Source organism: Mus musculus, chromosome 15 (assembly GCF_000001635.26).
Source record: "Mus musculus strain C57BL/6J chromosome 15, GRCm38.p6 C57BL/6J".
NCBI lineage: Eukaryota > Metazoa > Chordata > Mammalia > Rodentia > Muridae > Mus > Mus musculus.
Genome location: NC_000081.6, coordinates 60,957,451 through 60,981,181, shown reverse-complemented (window position 1 = coordinate 60,981,181; position 23,731 = coordinate 60,957,451). Strand labels below are relative to the sequence as shown.

Here is a 23,731-nt window from a genome sequence, read left to right as displayed (position 1 = left end):
GAAGAGAAGAGAAGAGAAGAGAAGAGAAGAGAAGAGAAGAGAAGAGAAGAGAAGAGAAGAGAAGAGAAGAGAAGAGAGAAGAGAGAAGAGAGAAGAGAGAAGAGAGAAGAGAGAAGAGAGAAGAGAGAAGAGAGGAGAAGAGAGAAGAGAGAAGAGAGAAGAGAGAAGAGAGGAGGGGAGGGGAGAGGGGAGAGGGGAGAGGGGAGACGGGAGAGAAGGCGAAGAGAGAAGAGAGGAGAAGAGAAGAGACCAGATTGAATCAGTCAGTTAGAGAGGAGTATGAGCCAGAAGAGTTGAGCTGAATCAACTTGCCAGAGATCAGCCAGACAAGACAGGGTGAGCTTATTCAGCAGCAAGTCTCAGAAGTTGAAAACATTTTAGGTCTGGATTAGATTGCACAGAGGCTAGATGTTTCCAGGACTAGGCCTAGTTTAGCAGTCAGAAGCAATAAGCCTCCAAGAGGAAAAGGAACAGTTACAGAGGAAAATAAAAGATAGTAATACATACACAGAGTAATTTGTTTTCCCAGTAAGACTCCCTTGGTAGAAACTAAACATGTGTATACACCTAGTAAACAACAGCAGATTGCTTCTGATTTTGAGATGGAGTCAGTAACATACATTCTTTAGATCTGTCTTTTAACGGAGCCTTACAAGTCTAGGATCCATAGAAGAGATATGGATGCGTGTGGCCCACATACTATTTATTTGTAAAACAACAGAATTTTCATTTCACATACTATGTTCTTCTTACCCAGAGTGTGTCTTGTTTTGTTTCAAAGCACTTGGTTGCCTTAGAGCCAGGGATGCACACACATATCATCCGAAACGAGGGTGTGAAATATATGAATTGTCCTGGATTCTTCCCAAACTCAGCCACTTGCCACAGGTGGGGTTGGAAAGTTATCTAGACTTGAATTTCCTGCCTACCAGAATATTCATTAGAAAGGCTACACACACAATAAATATTCTAGTCAGATTAAAAATAATAACAGATACTGTGTACGGTAATGTGGCAGATTTTCATAAGAATTGATTACATAGCTCTCTTCTAAGAATGCTACATGCAAACATAAAGCTTAACTTTGTTTTGAAGTTTCACATTATTTTTTCTTTTCTTTTTTTTTCTTTCCATTTTTTATTAGGTATTTAGCTCATTTACATTTCCAATGCTATACCAAAAGTCCCCCATACCCACCCACCCCCACTCCCCTACCCGCCCACCCCCCCTTTTTGGCCCTGGCGTTCCCCTGTTCTGGGGCATATAAAGTTTGTGTGTCCAATGGGCCTCTCTTTCCAGTGATGGCCGACTAGGCCATCTTTTGATACATATGCAGCTAGAGTCAAGAGCTCCGGGGTACTGGTTAGTTCATAATGTTGATCCACCTATAGGGTTGCAGATCCCTTTAGCTCCTTGGGTACTTTCTCTAGCTCCTCCATTGGGAGCCCTGTGATCCATCCATTAGCTGACTGTGAGCATCCACTTCTGTGTTTGCTAGGCCCCTGCATAGTCTCACAAGAGACAGCTACATCTGGGTCCTTTCAATAAAATCTTGCTAGTGTATGCAATGGTGTCAGCGTTTGGATGCTGATTATGGGGTGGATCCCTGGATAAGGCAGTCTCTACATGGTCCATCCTTTCATCTCAGCTCCAAACTTTGTCTCTGTAACTCCTTCCAAGGGTGTTTTGTTCCCACTTCTAAGGAGGGGCATAGTGTCCACACTTCAGTCTTCATTTTTCTTGAGTTTCATGTGTTTAGGAAATTGTATCTTATATCTTGGGTATCCTAGGTTTTGGGCTAATATCCACTTATCAGTGAGTACATATTGTGTGAGTTCCTTTGTGAATGTGTTACCTCACTCAGGATGATGCCCTCCAGGTCCATCCATTTGGCTAGGAATTTCATAAATTCATTCTTTTTAATAGCTGAGTAGTACTCCATTGTGTAGATGTACCACATTTTCTGTATCCATTCCTCTGTTGAGGGGCATCTGGGTTCTTTCCAGCTTCTGGCTATTATAAATAAGGCTGCTATGAACATAGTGGAGCATGTGTCCTTCTTACCAGTTGGGGCATCTTCTGGATATATGCCCAGGAGAGGTATTGCTGGATCCTCCAGTAGTACTATGTCCAATTTTCTGAGGAACCGCCAGACGGATTTCCAGAGTGGTTGTACAAGCCTGCAATCCCACCAACAATGGAGGAGTGTTCCTCTTTCTCCACATCCTCGCCAGCATCTGCTGTCACCTGAATTTTTGATCTTAGACATTCTGACTGGTGTGAGGTGGAATCTCAGGGTTGTTTTGATTTGCATTTCCCTGATGATTAAGGATGTTGAACATTTTTTCAGGTGCTTCTCTGCCATTCGGTATTCCTCAGGTGAGAATTCTTTGTTCAATTCTGAGCCCCATTTTTTAATGGGGTTATTTGATTTTCTGAAGTCCACCTTCTTGAGTTCTTTATATATGTTGGATATTAGTCCCCTATCTGATTTAGGATAGGTAAAGATCCTTTCCCAATCTGTTGGTGGTCTCTTTGTCTTATTGACGGTGTCTTTTGCCTTGCAGAAACTTTGGAGTTTCATTAGGTCCCATTTGTCAATTCTTGATCTTACAGCACAAGCCATTGCTGTTCTGTTCAGGAAATTTTCCCCTGTGCCCATATCTTCAAGGCTTTTCCCCACTTTCTGCTCTATAAGTTTCAGTGTCTCTGGTTTTATGTGAGGTTCTTTGATCCATTTAGATTTGACCTTAGTACAAGGAGATAAGTATGGATCTATTCGCATTCTTCTACATGATAACAACCAGTTGTGCCAGCACCAATTGTTGAAAATGCTGTCTTTCTTCCACTGGATGGTTTTAGTTCCCTTGTTGAAGATCAAGTGACCATTGGTGTGTGGGTTCATTTCTGGGTCTTCAATTCTATTCTATTGGTCTACTTGTCTGTCTCTATACCAGTACCATGCAGTTTTTATCACAATTGCTCTGTAGTAAAGCTTTAGGTCAGGCATGGTGATTCCACCAGAGGTTCTTTTATCCTTGAGAAGAGTTTTTGCTATCCTAGGTTTTTTGTTATTCCAGATGAATTTGCAAATTGCTCCTTCTAATTCGTTGAAGAATTGAGTTGGAATTTTGATGGGGATTGCATTGAATCTGTAGATTGCTTTTGGCAAGATAGCCATTTTTACAATGTTGATCCTGCCAATCCATGAGCATGGGAGATCTTTCCATCTTCTGAGATCTTCTTTAATTTCTTTCTTCAGAGACTTGAAGTTTTTATCATACAGATCTTTCACTTCCTTAGTTAGAGTCACGCCGATATATTTTATATTATTTGTGACTATTGAGAAGGGTGTTGTTTCCCTAATTTCTTTCTCAGCCTGTTTATTCTTTGTGTAGAGAAAGGCCATTGACTTGTTTGAGTTAATTTTATATCCAGCTACTTCACCGAAGCTGTTTATCAGGTTTAGGAGTTCTCTGGTGGAATTTTTAGGGTCACTTATATATACTATCATATCATCTGCAAAAAGTGATATTTTGACTTCCTCCTTTCCAATTCGTATCCCATTGATCTCCTTTTGTTGTCGAATTGCTCTGGCTAATACTTCAAGTACTATGTTGAAGAGGTAGGGAGAAAGTGGGCAGCCTTGTCTAGTCCCTGATTTTAGTGGGATTGCTTCCAGCTTCTCTCCATTTACTTTGATGTTGGCTACTGGTTTGCTGTAGATTGCTTTTATCATGTTTAGGTATGGGCTTTGAATTCCTGATCTTTCCAGAACTTTTATCATGAATGGGTGTTGGATCTTGTCAAATGCTTTTTCTGCATCTAACGAGATGATCATGTGGTTTTTGTCTTTGAGTTTGTTTATATAGTGGATTACATTGATGGATTTTCGTATATTAAACCATCCCTGCATCCCTGGAATAAAACCTACTTGGTCAGGATGGATGATTGCTTTAATGTGTTCTTGGATTCGGTTAGCGAGAATTTTATTGAGGATTTTTGCATCGATATTCATAAGAGAAATTGGTCTGAAGTTCTCTATCTTTGTTGGGTCTTTCTGTGGTTTAGGTATCAGAGTAATAGTGGCTTCATAAAATGAGTTGGGTAGAGTATTTTCTATTTCTATCTTGTGAAAAAGTTTGTGCAGAACTGGAATTAGATCCTCTTTGAAGGTCTGATAGAACTCTGCACTAAACCCGTCTGGTCCTGGGCTTTTTTTGGCTGGGAGACTATTTATGACTGCTTCTATTTCTTTAGGGGATATGGGACTGTTTAGAAAGTCAACTTGATCCTGATTCAACTTTGGTACCTGGTATCTGTTCAGAAATTTGTCCATTTCGTCCAGGTTTTCCAGTTTTGTTGAGTATAGCCTTTTGTAGAAGGATCTGATGGTGTTTTGGATTTCTTCAGGATCTGTTGTTATGTCTCCCTTTTCAGTTCTGATTTTGTTAATTAGGATTTTTTCTCTGTGCCCTCTAGTGAGTCTAGCTAAGGGTTTATCTATCTTGTTGATTTTCTCAAAGAACCAACTCCTCGTTTGGTTAATTCTTTGAATAGTTCTTCTTGTTTCCATTTGGTTGATTTCACCCCTGAGTTTGATTATTTCCTGCCGTCTACTCCTCTTGAGTGAATTTGCTTCCTTTTTTTCTAGAGCTTTTAGATGTGATGTGAAGCTGCTAGTATGTGCTCTTTCCCGTTTCTTCTTGGAGGCACTCAGAGCTATGAGTTTCCCTCTTAGAAATGCTTTCATTGTGTCCCAAAGGTTTGGGTACGTTGTGGCTTCATTTTCATTAAACTCTAAAAAGTCTTTAATTTCTTTCTTTATTCCTTCCTTGACCAAGGTATCATTGAGAAGAGTGTTGTTCAGTTTCCACGTGAGTGTTGGCTTTCTGTTATTTTTTTTGTTATTGAAGATCAGCCTTAGTGCATGGTGATCTGATAGGATACATGGGACAATTTCAATATTTTTGAATCTGTTGAGGCCTGTTTTGTGACCTATTATGTGGTCAATTTTGGAGAAGGTACCATGAGGTGCTGAGAAGAAGGTATATCCTTTTGTTTTAGGATAAAATGTTCTGTAGATATCTGTCAGATCCATTTGTTTCATCACTTCTGTTAGTTTCTGTGTGTCCCTGTTTAGTTTCTGTTTCCATGATCTGTCCATTGGTGAAAGTGGTGTGTTGAGGTCTCCCACTATTATTGTGTGAGGTGCAATGTGTGCTTTGAGCTTTACTAAAGTTTCTTTAATGAATGTGGCTGCCCTTGTATTTGGAGCATAGATATTCAGAATTGAGAGTTCTTCTTGGAGGATTTTACCTTTGATGAGAATGAAGTGCCCCTCCTTGTCTTTTTTGATGACTTTGGGTTGGAAGTCAATCTTATCAGATATTAGGATGGCTACTCCAGCTTGTTTCTTCATACCATTTGCTTGGAAAATTGTTTTCCAGCCTTTTATTCTGAGGTAGTGTCTATCTTTTTCTCTGAGATGTGTCTCCTTTAAACAGCAAAATGTTGGGTCTTGTTTGTGTAGCCAGTTTGTTAGTCTATGTCTTTTTACTGGGGAATTGAGACCATTGATGTTAAGAGATATTAAGGAAAAGTAATTGTTGCTTCCTGTTATTTTTGTTGTTAAAGTTGGCATTCTGTCCTTGTGACTGTCTTCTTTTAGGTTTGTTGAGGGATTACCATCTTGTTTTTTCTAGGGCATTGTTCCCGTTCTTGTATTGGTTTTTTTCTGTTATTAACCTTTGAAGGGCTGGATTCGTGGAGAGATAATGTGTGAATTTGGTTTTGTCGTGGAATACTTTGGTTTCTCCATCTATGGTAATTGAGAGTTTGGCTGGGTATAGTAGCCTGGGCTGGAATTTGTGTTCTCTTAGTGTCTGTATAACATCTGTCCAGGCTCTTCTGGCTTTCATAGTCTCTGGTGAAAAATCTGGTGTAATTCTGATAGGCTTGCCTTTGTATGTTACTTGACCTTTTTCCCTTACTGCTTTTAGTATTCTATCTTTATTTAGTGCATTTGTTGTTCTGATTATTATGTGTCGGGAGGAATTTCTTTTCTGGTCCAGTCTATTTGGAGTTCTGTAGGCTTCTTGTATGTTTATAGGTATCTCTTTCTTTATATTTGGGAAGTTTTCTTCAATAATTTTGTTGAAGATGTTTTCTGGTCCTTTGAGTTGAAAATCTTCATTCTCATCCACTCCTATTATCCATAGGTTTGGTCTTCTCATTGTGTCCTGGATTTCCTGGATATTTTGAGTTAGGATCTTTTTGCATTTTCCATTTTCTTTGATTGTCGTGCCGATGTTCTCTATGGAATCTTCTGCACCTGAGATTCTCTCTTCCATCTCTTGTATTCTGTTGCTGATGCTCAAATCTATGGTTCCAGATTTCTTTCCTAGGGTTTCTATCTCTAGTGTTGCCTCACTTTGAGTTTTCTTTATTGTTTCTACTTCCCTTTTTAGGTCTAGTATGGTTTTGTTCATTTCCATCACCTGTTTGTATGTTTTTTCCTCTTTTTCTGTAAGGACTTCTACCTGTTTGACTGTGTTTTTCTGTTTTTCTTTAAGGACTTGTATCTCTTTAGCAGTGTTCTCCTGTATTTCTTTAAGTGATTTATTAAAGTCCTTCTTGATGTCCTCTACCATCATCATGAGATATGCTTTTAAATCTAGGTCTAGGTTTTCGGGTGTGTTGGGGTGCCCTGGACTGGGCGAAGTGGGAGTGCTGGGTTCTGATGATGGTGAGTGGTCTTGGTTCCTGTTAGTAGGATTCCTACGTTTACCTTTCGCCATCTGGTAATCTCTGGAGTTAGTAGTTATAGTTGACTCTGTTTAGAGATTGTTCTTCTGGTGATTCTGTCACCGTCTCTCAGCAGACCTGGGAGACAGATTCTCTCCTCTGAGTTTCAGTGCTCAGAGCACTCTCTGCTGGCAAGCTCTCTTACAGGGAAGGTGCGCAGATATCTTGTTTTTGGACCTCCTCCTGGTCGAAGAAGAAGGCCCAAAACAGGGCCTCTCTCAGAAGCTGTGTTGCTTTGGCAGTTTCCAGAAGCTGTCAGCTTCTGTGGTGCAGACTCTCACCTGTGCAGACTAAATTCCTAAGTTCCAGGGAGTCCTGGAGCCAAGATGGCGACCGCTGCTCCTGAGGCTGAGGCCGCCTCCCGAGCCAGGCAGACACCTGTCCTCTGGTCTGGACAGTGGCCGGCTGTCTACAGCCCTCAAAGGGTACTGCCTCAGCGGCTCTGTGCTTCTGCCTGTCCCAGAAGCTGTTCGGTTCTCTGGCGCACCCTCTAACCTGTTCAGACTAATTTCCTAGGTCCCGCGGAGTCCTGGAACCCAGATGGCAACCGCTGCTGCTGAGGCTGAGGCCGCCTCCCAAGCCAGGCGGACACCTGTCCTCTGGTCCGGACGGTGGCCGGCTGTCTGCGGCCCGCCAAGGGTGCTGCCTCAGCGGCTCTGTGCTTCTGCCCGTCCCAGAAGCTGTCCGGTTCTCTGGCGCACCCTCTAACCTGTTCAGACTAATTTCCTAAGTTCTGCTGAGTCCCGGAACCAAGATGGCGACCGCTGCTGCTGAGGCTGAGGCTGCCTCCCAAGCCAGGCGGACACCTGTCCTCTGGTCCGGATGGTGGCCAGCTGTCTGCGGCCCGCTAAGGGTGCTGCCTCAGCAGCTCTGTGCTTCCGCCCATCCCAGAAGCTGTCCGGTTCTCTGGCGCACCCTCTAACCTGTTCAGACTAATTTCCTAGGTCCCGCGGAGTCCCGGAACCCAGATGGCGACCGCTGCTGCTGTCCACATTATTTTTTCAATCTGTAAGTTGAAACTAATTAAGATGATTTGACCAGCATTAAAAAATAGAACCAGAATAAATTATTAGAGAGGAACATCAAAAGTTTAAAAAGACAAAAAAAAAAAACAAAAAAAAAAAAACCACCAAACTAAACCAAACCAAAACAAAAAACAAAACAAAACAAACAAACAAAAAAAAACCCCTCAAAACATTGAAGTGCCATTGTAGCTGAGAAAACTCGATTTAGGGGTGTGTGTGTGTGTGTGTGTGTGTGTGTGTGTGTGCGCGCGCGCGCACAGGCATGTGTGTGTTTGTGTGCTATAAAAGGTATAAAATAAGTGACTTAAAGATAAATGATTTAAAATAAGATGGCATGTATGTTGGGTGTGGAACACCAGGTCTGGTGCTCTTGCTGACAAAAAGATATTTGCTTAATAAAGGACTGAGGGGACTAAGAGCCCTGTGACTTTGCAATGAATATTAATTGCTGGTCACTGGATGAATGATGAAAGTGGCCAACTGAGGAGCAAAGTCATTTCTGGGAACTAATGTCTGCATAGGAAAGACTGCTATGGCAATGAAGAACTAAGGGCTATTAGCACTGGCTCAGCTGGTTCCCTGAGGAGTAAAGAAATAAGAGGTCAACATTGCATGCCCAAGAATAGCAAATGAAGATTCATGGGTCTCTAAATCTCTTCTTCTCTGAGTCCTAGACTTGCACAGTTCCCTTAAAAGGCAAAGGTTAAGAATAAATGCCTTGCTTACTAAAACTCAAGGTTAGGGGCAACTTCACATTAGTTAAGTACAAGGCCTGAACAGGTTCAAGCCAGACAGAGTCCCAGTACTGAGAGGGGTAAGAGGACATGAGCTCCCACCCCTAACTAAGATGCTATCTGCAGTTGACACCGGCATAAAAAGATAAAAATATTTTTTCTTCAAAGGAGTTTCATTGGGTTTATTAAACACATGTCAGGTAGACCCCATGCGCAACAATAAATGGCCAACATAAAAAAAATGAACTCAATGTCTTTTTTTTGTAGTTTATTTTTCTCATATTAACTTGGGTATTTTTTTCTTTCTTATTGGTCTTTTGCTTGTATATTATGGCTTCCAATTCTGTTTTTATAGGTTTTGCTTGTATGTTTCTTGTGGGTTTTTTTTTCTCTTAAGTTCCTACTTGCTTTTGTTTGCTTGTTTGCTTTCTAGAAAAAGAGAGAAAGAACAGAATTGGGTGAGTTGGGAGTCGGTTAGTACATGAAAGGGGAAATCATGAACAAACTGAAAAAACTATGCACTGTAGAGTTAGCTTATTGATAGAAACTGCTCCAAGAAAACTACTTTTGGAGAAATGTTTGTTCTTTGGGATCTGAACTGCACACTCACTAAATTTTCATTTAATTGATCATTTATGAGCTTCTAGAAAACTTTAACTACTAAGAGTTTACTACTATTAGTGAATCTTAATGAGAATACACAGTGGTCTGAAAGCATTAATCTTTATTATAATGGTTCAATTTTGTCTTAAACAATGTGTTTTTTTTTTTTTTTTGCCTACACTATAGTTCTGATAACAGCTAAGTTGAGAAAATAGTCAACAATACCTTCATGATGAGTACAAGGGAGTTGAGTTTACATAGGACTGGACACCGGACACTGTGAAGGACAGTGTGCACTCAGACAAGTGCTATCTTCTCTTACCTAGGGGCTTAATGGGAGACTTGTAAAAGGACACTTAATAAAATCTCTGGTCCAGGGTTTCCAGTGTTCCAGAGCCATGTAAACACAGTTGAAACCCACAGGAAAAAAAAAAGTGGAGAAAGGGAGGAAGAGGCAGGGATGTAGACAAGGTGTGGAGAGTTTAGATCAGAGTTGCTATAGAGCAGATGTAGCAGAGGTACACCTACCTCTACTGGAGCACAGTTAGCTGACCATTAGCATACCTCCGGTCTTACAGTATTAGCCTTCCACACAACACTGCTTCGGAACAACTGGCCCCCAGATTACGGTTTCAGCCCTAATGATGAAGCCTAGTCAGTCAACTGTGTGTTACTGAAAATCATGTGACCTAAGCAGACTTCACCTTCATGGTTCTTCCTGGAGCTCTGGTTGTAGGTTGGGGCTCCTTGCTGGGTTTGGGCTCAAGCCTGCTCCCTGTCTGTAGATTCATTTAGGCTCAGGCTGATTGTCATTAGTGTCATTGTGGTAGCTCAAGGCAAGGGTAGGGGACTAAAAACATAAAGCAAAAGCATATAAGACTTCTCACAGTCTAGCCTCATGAGGCTCTCACTTCCTCCTCATTCTGTAACTGACACCCATTTTAAGTGGAATGAGGCAGCATCTTCTTCCTTATGGAAGGCGGAGCTATAGTCCATGTAATACAGATATCACATTTTGGTTTTCTATATATCCATTCATAAATATTTTAGTCAATTCCATCTTTAAGCTGTAACAGATAGTACTGCTATGGATGTGAATATTCCAATATCTGCTTGAATATCTGCTTTACTTCACTTGTCTAAATACTCAGGAAATAAATAACTGGGTGACACAGTAATATTTAATTTTCTGAAGAACCACAAACTACTTCCCATAGTTTATACTATCTTAATTCCTACTAGCAGGAAAAAAGAGATTTAGTTTCTCTACATTAATGCCAAGACATTTTAAATTCTATTTTTTTTTTTCTTTTTTGACAACAGCCTCCTACTGGATATGGGGAGGTATTTGGTTTACACTACCCAAGACTGATAATGTTAGCATACATCATGTGCCTCTCCAACATTTGTGTACCCTGGTGATAGGTCTGTTCAAATCCTTTTCAAAGTTTTTAACTGGATACTTGTTTACCTTTTGATTGGGCTAGAGTTCTACAAATAAATGCTGATATTTATCCTTTATCAAATACAGGATTCAAGAGTATTTCCTTACACTTCAGAGTCTGTGTTTTCACCAGATAACTGTGTCTTTTCACAAACAAAAGCTTTGCATTTTATGACCTCTGATTTGTCAACCTTTTCTTCTGCTGGGGCTGCTGGCATTGTGTCTAAAAAATCATTGCCACAGCATTGAGAAACGTTTCCCTTGTCCCAAGAGCCATTATATTACAAGACAGATAAGAATAGAAGGGGTACAGTACGGGTGTCCTAATTAACCCACTGTACTGCCCCTTTGACCTGGTACGCTCCCCTAATCCTTCCACGTTCTCTTGCTCTTAGGCAGGAGTTCAATCAAGACTGCAGTATGACTTAACCAGACAGAACTCCAATTTGGCAAGACATTTTAGGTCAAGAGAAAGAAAACATGCTTTTGACATCTTGCTCACCTCCAAGAATGTGATAAAAAAAAAAAAAAAAAAAAAAAAAACTTCTCATGACCCAAAGCTTCATGATGGAAAACAGGATCATTTCCTCATTGTTATCACTTTCTGGTATTCCAGCCTCCAGAACTGGTTTTGTTGAAGAAAGATATCAGGATTGTACAAATAAGCTCCTAGAGCCAAGAAGGTCCTAGTCACAAAACAATCACAATTTTAACACCCCCCCCCCCCGTCATGTTGATCTCTCATAAGGAATCCCTGGCCCTGAAAAAGAACAGAGTTATTCTTTATTTCACCTGCTTTCATGTTTATAGCACGTGGTTTGTTAGAGAAAGTAGAAAAGAGGCATTCTCTTAGGGTCATCTCCAAGTTTTGCTTCTATAAATTGTAAATATTTAACAGGGAGTTTCTCCTTATCTTCTCCATGTAGAGCCACGGTGCTGAATACCCTCTTTCTGGTGTCCTTCCTTGTGTGAGACTGTGACTTTATTCCTTCACTATCATCCCTAAGCATCTATGTGCACATACGCAGCACACATGTGCATACACACATAGGGCCACAGCTCACTGATTAAGATTGCAGAGGGACTGGGAAGGGTGTGTTGATCTGTTGTTTACTTTATTTACGTCTTATTTATGCTATACAGTTAAAACTAATAAACCTTGAGGTTTGCATGTGAGGGGCCGACAAAATGGATAAGCAAAGTGAGAAAAAACAATGAACTGTGTTATCCACCCTCAGGTTCTAGGGATCTGAAAAAAAATGTAAAAGTGGTTTGTAAGAAATTCATTGCTGAGATTCTGAAGGAAAAAGTGGGCAGATGGAATGGAGGTGGGAAGATAAGTTCCATCTACCACTCTGTTATCCCTGGAGCAAGGAAGGCTCTCTTAACTTCATATAAGTCCACTTATTGATCACACCGTGGTCACCCAGATGACACAAGCAAAACCAAATACACAATAATAAAACATGAAGGGCTGAGTGGTGACATGAAGGGCTGAGTGGTGACGACTGTGAGTTTCGTCTCCCCAAAGCTTGAGGACGATGATGATGTGTGTGTAGTGTGCGTATGTATATGAATATGAATGTATATGTGTATGTGCATTTATATGTGTATTTCTATACATGCATGGCTGAGGTCAAAGAAGGAGCTCCTGATGCCTAATTTTCTGCAGTAATTATACATGAATAAGTCAAGGGTAAAAGCATGGCCTCCAAGACCACTCAAGAGACTTGGTAGTGTCTGCTGGGGAAATGCTGGCTACATAAATAAAACTGCTTGCTGGAAACATTCCCTTAACTCTCATTTTTCTCACCCTGTTTTAATGAGGAAGTGGCATGGGGCAGATAGGAAGCAGGCAGGTCATGCTGCTGAGCGTTGCCCAGTGGTTCCTGGTCTCTTCACAGAGAAAAAGGTTTGTCTCCTCTCTCCCTTGGCTCCTGTGTATCCACATCAAACCCCACCAGAAAAATGACCCAAGATGCTGGCTTCATAAGGTTTTTAGCAGATGTCTAAATCAGTTCCATTGTCATTCAAATTGGCCAGCTCTTGAACAGATATGGGAGCATAAATAAGAGCTAAACAAAGCCTGAAAGGCAGGGGAAGAGATGTGGCGGTGAATGGTCTCACACAGGCCGTGAATTAATCAGTGTCACTAGAAGAAAGGCCTGTTTGATAACTCAGTAATTATTCCACCAACAGTATATTCCACACTGTTCCCAATTTAACAAATAGTTACTTGTTCTACCATTTGCAACCTCTCCCCAGATTTTATTCTCTAATGGCCCTTTAATAAAATGTAACACATATTTTGTGCAAAGCAAGAACACGGACACGCTGGGAAGGACCATCTTCCCAGAGAGGCCTCGGGTCTTCTGAAATGCATATTCATTCACACAGTAAAGAGACACAAGTCAGCATGGTGGCTGAGCAGGCACGGGGTGAGTGGCGGCCTTGGCTCCTAATGAAACCAAATCATGCAAGACATTAGAAAGATTGATTGGAGTTAAGTTAGCTACCAGTGTTAGCCAGGGTACCCCAGGCTGTAATGAAACTGCCAGGGATTATTTATGGAAACAGAATTTGGGGTGTAAGTTATAGTCAGCAGGCTGGTGTTACAAAAGACAGACACGTGATTAAACCTTCGCTGTGAATGGAGTAGCAGACACCTAGTCCCAGTGGGCCCTCCTCCCACACTGACTGGGAGTGTCTGCTTTCCCAAATTTCTGGGTCAGGGTAAAAAAACAAAAAAACAAAAAAACAGGTTTTCAACTGGAAGGAAAATGGGTCACAAGAAATGCATTGTTTGAAAATGTTGACTTGGACTGGAACAAGAGACAAGAAAACTACGATAAATACACATACAAAAATGGTATATGAGGTATAAAATTATATTATAAAATTATATGTATATTCTTAATGTTTTTAAACCATTAAAAATTTGGCCATGGTCTTTTTCACGAGCGCCAGGAAAGAAAAAGCTAAAAGGAGAACGATATTCATTTTGTCCCATAGCAATAGCCATGATGGAGAAAGCTATAAACCCCCACTTAACATATGTAAAGTCTGCATAGCTTTTCTCAGGACATACTGCTGGAAATTTGATATTTGAATAAATCAAAGTTATGAGAGGGAATAAATGTCACCCTCAAAACAGTTTTTAAATAAGAATTATATAAGCATCTGTTCTAGGTTGCTTTCTTGTTGCTGTGATAAAAACACTGACCTTTTAACAGCTTGGAGAGGACTTCAGCTTCTAGGTTATAGTCAGTTATCTAGGGTAGCCAGGCCATGAACTCAAGAAGGAATCTAGAGGTGGGAATCAAGCAGAGACCCTGGAAGATTGGAACATAAGTTATTAGCTTCTTCCACCTTGCTCAGCTAGCTTTGTATATAGCCCAGGCTCATCTGCCTGGGGATGCACTGTCTGTCCACAGTGGGTCAGTGACTAAACCCTCCTAAATTAAATAGCAATCAAGAAAATACCCCCATAAACATACCCTCCTGCCAATCTGGTTGAAACAATGCCCTGCTGAGACTGTCAGAAAGCTCTGGGCTGTGTCAAGTTGGGAGGTGATGGTAACTAAGAGAACACCCTATGGACTACAGTTAGAAAATCATAAGGTACCTAAGGAATGGTATCTTAATTTGTAGTGCTTGTTCTATGCTAGACTCATCATAATGCATGCCAGAAGGCAAAGGATTTAGAGTAATGCAATATCGATACTCACCCACTGAAGCCACAAAGAAAGGCAAAGAGAGATGGAAATGGATTTGAAAGAGAAGAAATGGCTAGAAAACTGTCAAGTTCATCACTTCTGCTCTAATTACTTTTTATTTGCTTGTTTTTAAAGTATGTGTATGCATGCCATACACACCCAAAATGACAGAACTATGCTGAAAGCAATGGGATCTCTGCAAATTTGATTGTGTGATGTATAGAATATCCAAGAGGCTACAAATGTCACCCAGTCAAAAGTCCCTTTTAAAAGTCCTTTTAGTCCCCTGTCTGAGCAGCCTGAACAGAAGGGCAGGAAGGATAGTAATACATAGGTTTAGTAATCCAGGTGAAAAAAAAATTTTTACTTTTAATTTTTAATTCACTTCTGCAATATATGTATCAGATGATGCATAAGGATCTGGGTTCCTGAGGACAAGGTCAGCAGACATAGTGGTGAAAGATGGGGCCACAGTTGCTTAATAAGGGGGAGATGGAGAGGGCAAGGGTGGACCAGGTACAATACAAACTATGTGATCTCCTCCTTTATATAGGCTGGTTGCATATAGGCTGAAGCAGGAAAGCTGCAAGTTCAAGTCCTGATTGGGCTATAGAATGAGCTCAAGACCAGATTGGGCAATTTAGTGAGCCTATCTCATAGTAAAGCTGTTTTTCAAGGATTGGGGATGTAGCTCAATGGTAAACTTCTTTTTTTTTTTTTCCATTTTTTATTAGGTATTTAGCTCATTTACATTTCCAATGCTATACCAAAAGTCCCCCATATCCACCCACCCCCACTCCCCTGCCCACCCACTCCCCCTTTTTGGCCCTGGTGTTCCCCTGTACTGGGACATATAAAGTTTGCAAGTCCAATGGGCCTCTCTTTCCAGTGATGGCCGACTAGGCCATCTTTTGATATATATGCAGCTAGAGTCAAGAGCTCCGGGGTACTGGTTAGTTCATAATGTTGTTCCACCTATAGGGTTGCAGATCCCTTTAGCTCCTTGGCTACTTTCTCTAGCTCCTCCATTGGGAGCCCTATGATCCATCCATTAGCTGACTGAGAGCATCCACTTCTGTGTTTGCTAGGCCCCGGCATAGTCTCACAAGAGACAGCTACATCTGGGTCCTTTCAATAAAATCTTGCTAGTGTATGCAATGGTGTCAGCGTTTGGATGCTGATTATGGGGTGGATCCCTGGATATGGCAGTCTCTAGATGGTCCATCCTTTCATCTCAGCTCCAAACTTTGTCTCTGTAACTCCTTCCATGGGTGTTTTGTTCCCAAATCTAAGGAGGGGCATAGTGTCCACACTTCAGTCTTCATTCTTCTTGAGTTTCATGTGTTTAGCAAATTATATGTTATATCTTGGGTATCCTAGGTTTGGGGCTAATATCCACTTATCAGTGAGTAAATATTGTGTGAGTTTCTTTGTGAATGTGTTACCTCACTCAGGATGATGCCCTCCAGGTCCATCCATTTGGCTAGGAATTTCATAAATTCATTCTTTTTAATAGCTGAGTAGTACTCCATTGTGTAGATGTACCACATTTTCTGTATCCATTCCTCTGTTGAGGGGCATCTGGGTTCTTTCCAGCTTCTGGCTATTATAAATAAGGCTGCTATGAACATAGTGGAGCATGTGTCCTTCTTACCAGTTGGGGCATCTTCTGGATATATGCCCAGGAGAGGTATTGCTGGATCCTCCGGTAGTACTATGTCCAATTTTCTGAGGAACTGCCAGACTGATTTCCAGAGTGGTTGTACAAGCCAGCACTCCCACTAACAATGGAGGAGTGTTCCTCTTTCTCCACATCCACGCCAGCATCTGCTGTCACCTGAATTTTTGATCTTAGCCATTCTGACTGGTGTGAGGTGGAATCTCAGGGTTGTTTTGATTTGCATTTCCCTGATGATTAAGGATGTTGAACATTTTTTCAGGTGCTTCTCTGCCATTTGGTATTCCTCAGGTGAGAATTCTTTGTTCAGTTCTGAGCCCCATTTTTTAATGGGGTTATTTGATTTTCTGAAGTCCACCTTCTTGAGTTCTTTATATATGTTGGATATTAGTCCCCTATCTGATTTAGGATAGGTAAAGATCCTTTCCCAATCTGTTGGTGGTCTTTTTGTCTTATTGATGGTGTCTTTTGCCTTGCAGAAACTTTGGAGTTTCATTAGGTCCCATTTGTCAATTCTTGATCTTACAGCACAAGCCATTGCTGTTCTGTTCAGGAATTTTTCCCCTGTGCCCATATCTTCAAGGCTTTTCCCCACTTTCTCCTCTATAAGTTTCAGTGTCTCTGGTTTTATGTGAAGTTCCTTGATCCACTTAGATTTGACCTTAGTACAAGGAGATAAGTATGGATCGATGCACATTCTTCTACATGATAACAACCAGTTGTGCCAGCACCAATTGTTGAAAATGCTGTCTTTCTTCCACTGGATGATTTTACCTCCCTTGTAGAAGATCAAGTGACCATAGATGTGTGGGTTCATTTCTGGGTCTTCAATTCTATTCCATTGGTCTACTGGTCTGTCTCTATACCAGTACCATGCAGTTTTTATCACAATTGCTCTGTAGTAAAGCTTTAGGTCTGGCATGGTGATTCCGCCAGAAGTTTTTTTATCCTTGAGAAGACTTTTTGCTAACCTAGGTTTTTTGTTATTCCAGACAAATTTGCAAATTGCTCCTTCCAATTCGTTGAAGAATTGAGTTGGAATTTTGATGGGGATTGCATTGAATCTGTAGATTGCTTTTGGCAAGATAGCCATTTTTACAATGTTGATCCTGCCAATCCATGAGCATGGGAGATCTTTCCATCTTCTGAGATCTTCCTTAATTTCTTTCTTCAGAGATTTGAAGTTTTTATCATACAGATCTTTCACTTCCTTAGTTAGAGTCACGCCAAGATATTTTATATTATTTGTGACTATTGAGAAGGGTGTTGTTTCCCTAATTTCTTTCTCAGCCTGTTTATTCTTTGTATAGAGAAAGGCCATTGACTTGTTTGAGTTTATTTTATATCCAGCTACTTCACCGAAGCTGTTTATCAGGTTTAGGAGTTCTCTGGTAGAATTTTTAGGGTCACTTATATATACTATCATATCATCTGCAAAAAGTGATATTTTGACTTCCTCTTTTCCAATTTGTATCCCCTTAATCTCCTTTTGTTGTCGAATTGCTCTGGCTAACACTTCAAGTACTATGTTGAAGAGGTAGGGAGAAAGTGGGCAGCCTTGTCTAGTCCCTGATTTTAGTGGGATTGCTTCCAGCTTCTCTCCATTTACTTTGATGTTGGCTACTGGTTTGCTGTAGATTGCTTTTATCATGTTTAGGTATGGGCCTTGAATTCCTGATCTTTCCAAAACTTTTATCATGAATGGGTGTTGGATCTTGTCAAATGCTTTTTCTGCATCTAACAAGATGATCATGTGGTTTTTGTCTTTGAGTTTGTTTATATAATGGATTACATTGATGGATTTTCGTATATTAAACCATCCCTGCATCTCTGGAATAAAACCTACTTGGTCAGGATGGATGATTGCTTTAATGTGTTCTTGGATTCGGCTAGCGAGAATTTTATTGAGGATTTTTGCATCGATATTCATAAGAGAAATTGGTCTGAAGTTCTCTATCTTTGTTGGGTCTTTCTGTGGTTTAGGTATCAGAGTAATAGTGGCTTCATAAAATGAGTTGGGTAGAGTACCTTCTACTTCTATTTTGTGAAATAGTTTGTGCAGAACTGGAATTAGATCTTCTTTGAAAGTCTGATAGAACTCTGCACTAAACCCATCTGGTCCTGGGCTTTTTTTGGTTGGGAGACTATTAATAACTGCTTCTATTTCTTTAGGTGATATGGGACTGTTTAGATGATCAACTTGATCCTGATTCAACTTTGGTACCTGGTATCTGTCCAGAAATTTGTCCATTTCGTCCAGGTTTTCCAGTTTTGTTGAGTATAGCCTTTTGTAGAAGGATCTGATGGTGTTTTGGATTTCTTCAGGATCTGTTGTTATGTCTCCCTTTTCAGTTCTGATTTTGTTAATTAGGATTTTGTCCCTGTGCCCTTTAGTGAGTCTAGCTAAGGGTTTATCTATCTTGTTGATTTTCTCAAAGAACCAACTCCTCGTTTGGTTAATTCTTTGAATAGTTCTTTTTGTTTCCACTTGGTTGATTTCACCCCTGAGTTTGATTATTTCCTGCCTTCTACTCCTCTTGGGTGAATTTGCTTCCTTTTCTTCTAGGGCTTTTAGATGTGTTGTCAAGCTGTTAGTATGTGCTGTCTCCTGTTTCTTCTTGGAGGCACTCAGAGCTATGAGTTTCCCTCTTAGAAATGCTTTCATTGTGTCCCATAGGTTTGGATACGTTGTGGCTTCATTTTCATTAAACTCTAAAAAGTCTTTAATTTCTTTCTTTATTCCTTCCTTGACCAAGGTATCTTTGAGAAGAGTGTTATTCAGTTTCCATGTGAATGTTGGCTTTCCATTATTTATGTTGTTATTGAAGATAAGTCTTAGGCCATGGTGGTCTGATAGGATACATGGGACAATTTCCATATTTTTGTATCTATTGAGGCCTGTTTTGTGACCAATTATATGGTCAATTTTGGAGAAGGTCCCGTGAGGTGCTGAGAAGAAGGTATATCCTTTTGTTTTAGGATAAAATGTTCTGTAGATATCTGTCAGGTCCATTTGTTTCATAACTTCTGTTAGTTTCACTGTGTCCCTTTTTAGTTTCTGTTTCCACGATCTGTCCTTTGAAGAAAGTGGTGTGTTGAAGTCTCCCACTATTATTGTGTGAGGTGCAATGTATGCTTTGAGCTTTACTAAAGTGTCTCTAATGAATGTGGCTGCCCTTGCATTTGGTGCGTAGATATTCAGAATTGAGAGTTCCTCTTGGAAGATTTTACCTTTGATGAGTATGAAGTGTCCCTCCTTGTCTTTTTTGATAACTTTGGGTTGGAAGTCGATTTTATCCGATATTAAAATGGCTACTCCAGCTTGTTTCTTCAGTCCATTTGCTTGGAAAATTGTTTTCCAGCCTTTCACTCTGAGGTAGTGTCTGTCTTTTTCCCTGAGATGGGTTTCCTGTAAGCAGCAGAATGTTTGGTCCTGTTTGTGTAGCCAGTCTGTTAGTCTATGTCTTTTTATTGGGGAATTGAGTCCATTGATATTAAGAGATATTAAGGAAAAGTAATTGTTGCTTCCTTTTATTTTTGTTGTTAGAGTTGGCATTCTGTTCTTGTGGCTGTCTTCTTTTTGGTTTGTTGAATGATTACTTTCTTGGTTGTTCTAGGGCATGATTTCCGTCCTTGTATTGCTTCTTTTCTGTTATTATCCTTTGAAGGGCTGGATTCGTGGAAAGATATTGTGTGAATTTGTTTTTGTCGTGGAATACTTTGGTTTCTCCATCTATGGTAACTGAGAGTTTGGCCGGGTATAGTAGCCTGGGCTGGCATTTGTGTTCTCTTAGTGTCTGTATAACATCTGTCCAGGCTCTTCTGGCTTTCATAGTCTCTGGTGAAAAGTCTGGTGTTATTCTGATAGGCCTTCCTTTATATGTTACTTGACCTTTCTCCCTTACTGCTTTTAATATTCTATCTTTATTTAGTGCATTTGTTGTTCTGATTATTATGTGTCAGGAGGAATTTCTTTTCTGGTCCAGTCTATTTGGAGTTCTGTAGGCTTCTTGTATGATCATGGGCATCTCTTTTTTTATGTTTGGGAAGTTTTCTTCTATTATTTTGTTGAAGATATTAGCTGGCCCTTTAAGTTGAAAATCTTCATTCTCATCAATTCCTATTATCCGTAGGTTTGGTCTTCTCATTGTGACCTGGATTACCTGGATGTTTTGAGTTAGGATCCTTTTGCATTTTGTATTTTCTTTGACTGTTGTGTCGATGTTCTCTATGGAATCTTCTGCACCTGAGATTCTCTCTTCCATTTCTTGTATTCTGTTGCTGATGCTCGCATCTATGGTTCCAGATCTCTTTCCTAGGGTTTCTATCTCCAGCGTTGCCTCGCTTTGGGTTTTCTTTATTGTGTCTACTTCCCCTTTTAGTTCTAGTATGGTTTTGTTCATTTCCATCACCTGTTTGGATGTGTTTTCCTGTTTTTCTTTAATGATTTCTACCTGTTTGGCTGTGTTTTCCTGCTTTTCTTTAAGGGCCTGTAACTCTTTAGCAGTGCTCTCCTGTAATTCTTTAAGTGACTTATGAAAGTCCTTCTTGATGTCCTCTATCATCATCATGAGAAATGTTTTTAAATCTGGGTCTAGATTTTCGGTTGTGTTGGGGTGCCCAGGACTAGGTGGGGTGGGAGTGCTGCGTTCTGATGATGGTGAGTGGTCTTGATTTCTGTTAGTAGGATTCTTAAGTTTGCCTTTCGCCATCTGGTAATCTCTGAAGCTAGCTGTTTTAGTTGTTACTGTTAAGAGCTTGTTCTTCAGGTGACTCTGTTAGCCTCTATAAGCAGACCTGGAGGGTAGCACTCTCCTTAGTTTCAGTGGGCAGAGTATTCTCTGCAGGCAAGCTCTCTTCTTGCAGGGCAGGTACCCAGATATCTGGTGTTCGAACCAGACTCCTGGCAGGCGCTGTGTTCCACTCACCAGAGGTCTTAGGATCCCGTGGGGAGTCCCGTGTGGGCCCTTGCGGGTGTTGGGCAAGACTCTGCTGGCAAGGTAGCCCGGGGCTCGAGTCGAGCGGAAGGGACTTGTGCCCCACAATGGTAAACTTCTTGCTTAGCATATGTGAGGTCCTGGGAGCAATCCCTAATACCAGGGGGAAAATGTAAAGGCGTACAATGGATAAAATAATACAGGGAATGAAGAACGAAGAAGATGTATAGAAGCCACTGAAAACAAAGCCACCGAAGAAAAGAAGCCAAAGTTCTGCCCCTGACTCTCCTTCTCCAATACTGATAGTTGCTTCCAGGAGACATTTCTGGGTGGCTTCTCCACATGCTGAAATGCTGACTGAAACATTAGAAAATGAGCAAAGAAGACAAAGCTTCCTGGAAGAGCTAGAGGTGAATTTAGGGGAAGGGACCACACATGAACTGTGCCTCAGGTAATCCTGGTTCAGTGACCTATGGTTAATCCTGGGGGAAACAATGTTCAGAAACTGAAGGTAGTTTTCAACATAGTACTTGAAGTATTAGCCAGAGCAATTCGACAACAAAAGGAGATCAAGGGGATACAAATTGGAAAAGAGGAAGTCAAAATATCACTTTTTGCAGATGATATGATAGTATATATAAGTGACCCTAAAAATTCTACCAGAGAACTCCTAAACCTGATAAACAGCTTCGGTGAAGTAGCTGGATATAAAATAAACTCAAACAAGTCAATGGCCTTTCTCTATACAAAGAATAAACAGGCTGAGAAAGAAATTAGGGAAACAACACCCTTCTCAATAGTCACAAATAATATAAAATATCTTGGCGTGACTCTAACTAAGGAAGTGAAAGATCTGTATGATAAAAACTTCAAATCTCTGAAGAAAGAAATTAAGGAAGATCTCAGAAGATGGAAAGATCTCCCATGCTCATGGATTGGCAGGATCAACATTGTAAAAATGGCTATCTTGCCAAAAGCAATCTACAGATTCAATGCAATCCCCATCAAAATTCCAACTCAATTCTTCAACGAATTGGAAGGAGCAATTTGCAAATTTGTCTGGAATAACAAAAAACCTAGGATAGCAAAAAGTCTTCTCAAGGATAAAAGAACTTCTGGCGGAATCACCATGCCTGACCTAAAGCTTTACTACAGAGCAATTGTGATAAAAACTGCATGGTACTGGTATAGTGACAGACAAGTAGACCAATGGAATAGAATTGAAGACCCAGAAATGAACCCACACACCTATGGTCACTTGATCTTCGACAAGGGAGCTAAAACCATCCAGTGGAAGAAAGACAGCATTTTCAACAATTGGTGCTGGCACAACTGGTTGTTATCGTGTAGAAGAATGCGAATCGATCCATACTTATCTCCTTGTACTAAGGTCAAATCTAAGTGGATCAAGGAACTTCACATAAAACCAGAGACACTGAAACTTATATAGGAGAAAGTGGGGAAAAGCCTTGAAGATATGGGCACAGGGGAAAAATTCCTGAACAGAACAGCAATGGCTTGTGCTGTAAGATCGAGAATTGACAAATGGGACCTAATGAAACTCCAAAGTTTCTGCAAGGCAAAAGACACCGTCAATAAGACAAAAAGACCACCAACAGATTGGGAAAGGATCTTTACCTATCCTAAATCAGATAGGGGACTAATATCCAACATATATAAAGAACTCAAGAAGGTGGACTTCAGAAAATCAAATAACCCCATTAAAAAATGGGGCTCAGAACTGAACAAAGAACTCTCACCTGAGGAATACCGAATGGCAGAGAAGCACTTGAAAAAATGTTCAACATCCTTAATCATCAGGGAAATGCAAATCAAAACAACCCTGAGATTCCACGTCACACCAGTCAGAATGGCTAAGATCAAAAATTCAGGTGACAGCAGATGCTGGCGAGGATGTGGAGAAAGAGGAACACTCCTCCATTGTTGGTGGGAATGCAGGCTTGTACAACCACTCTGGAAATCAGTCTGGCGGTTCCTCAGAAAACTGGACATAGTACTACCGGAGGATCCAGCAATACCTCTCCTGGGCATATATCCAGAAGATGCCCCAACAGGTAAGAAGGACACATGCTCCACTATGTTCATAGCAGCCTTATTTATAATAGCCAGAAGCTGGAAAGAACCTAGATGCCCCTCAACAGAGGAATGGATACAGAAAATGTGGTACATCTACACAATGGAGTACTACTCAGCTATTAAAAAGAATGAATTTATGAAATTCCTAGCCAAATGGATGGACCTGGAGGGCATCATCCTGAGTGAGGTAACACATTCACAAAGGAACTCACACAATATGTACTCACTGATAAGTGGATATTAGCCCCAAACCTAGGATACCCAAGATATAAGATACAATTTGCTAAACACATGAAACTCAAGAAGAATGAAGACTGAAGTGTGGACACTATGCCCCTCCTTAGAATTGGGAACAAAACACCCATGGAAGGAGTTACAGAGACAAAGTTTGGAGCTGAGATGAAAGGATGGACCATGTAGAGACTGCCATATCCAGGGATCCACCCCATAATCAGCATCCAAACGCTGACACCATTGCATACACTAGCAAGATTTTATCGAAAGGACCCAGATGTAGCTGTCTCTTGTGAGACTATGCCGGGGCCTAGCAAACACAGAAGTGGATGCTCACAGTCAGCTAATGGATGGATCATAGGGCTCCCAATGGAGGAGCTAGAGAAAGTAGCCAAGGAGCTAAAGGGATCTGCAACCCTATAGGTGGAACAACAGTATGAACTAACCAGTACCCCG

The 23,731-nt window shown here is 40.7% G+C and overlaps 1 long non-coding RNA gene across 1 annotated transcript in view; it reads right to left on the bottom strand.

Annotated features, from left to right (window-relative positions):
- Positions 1–13,842: 13,842 nt before the first annotated feature.
- Positions 13,843–23,731, bottom strand: part of 4930402D18Rik — a 14,036-nt gene continuing 4,147 nt past the window's right edge. Inside the window, exon 4 of the long non-coding RNA XR_001781666.1 lies at positions 13,843–13,945. This is a non-coding gene — a long non-coding RNA (RIKEN cDNA 4930402D18 gene). The remainder of the gene's footprint in view (positions 13,946–23,731) is intronic.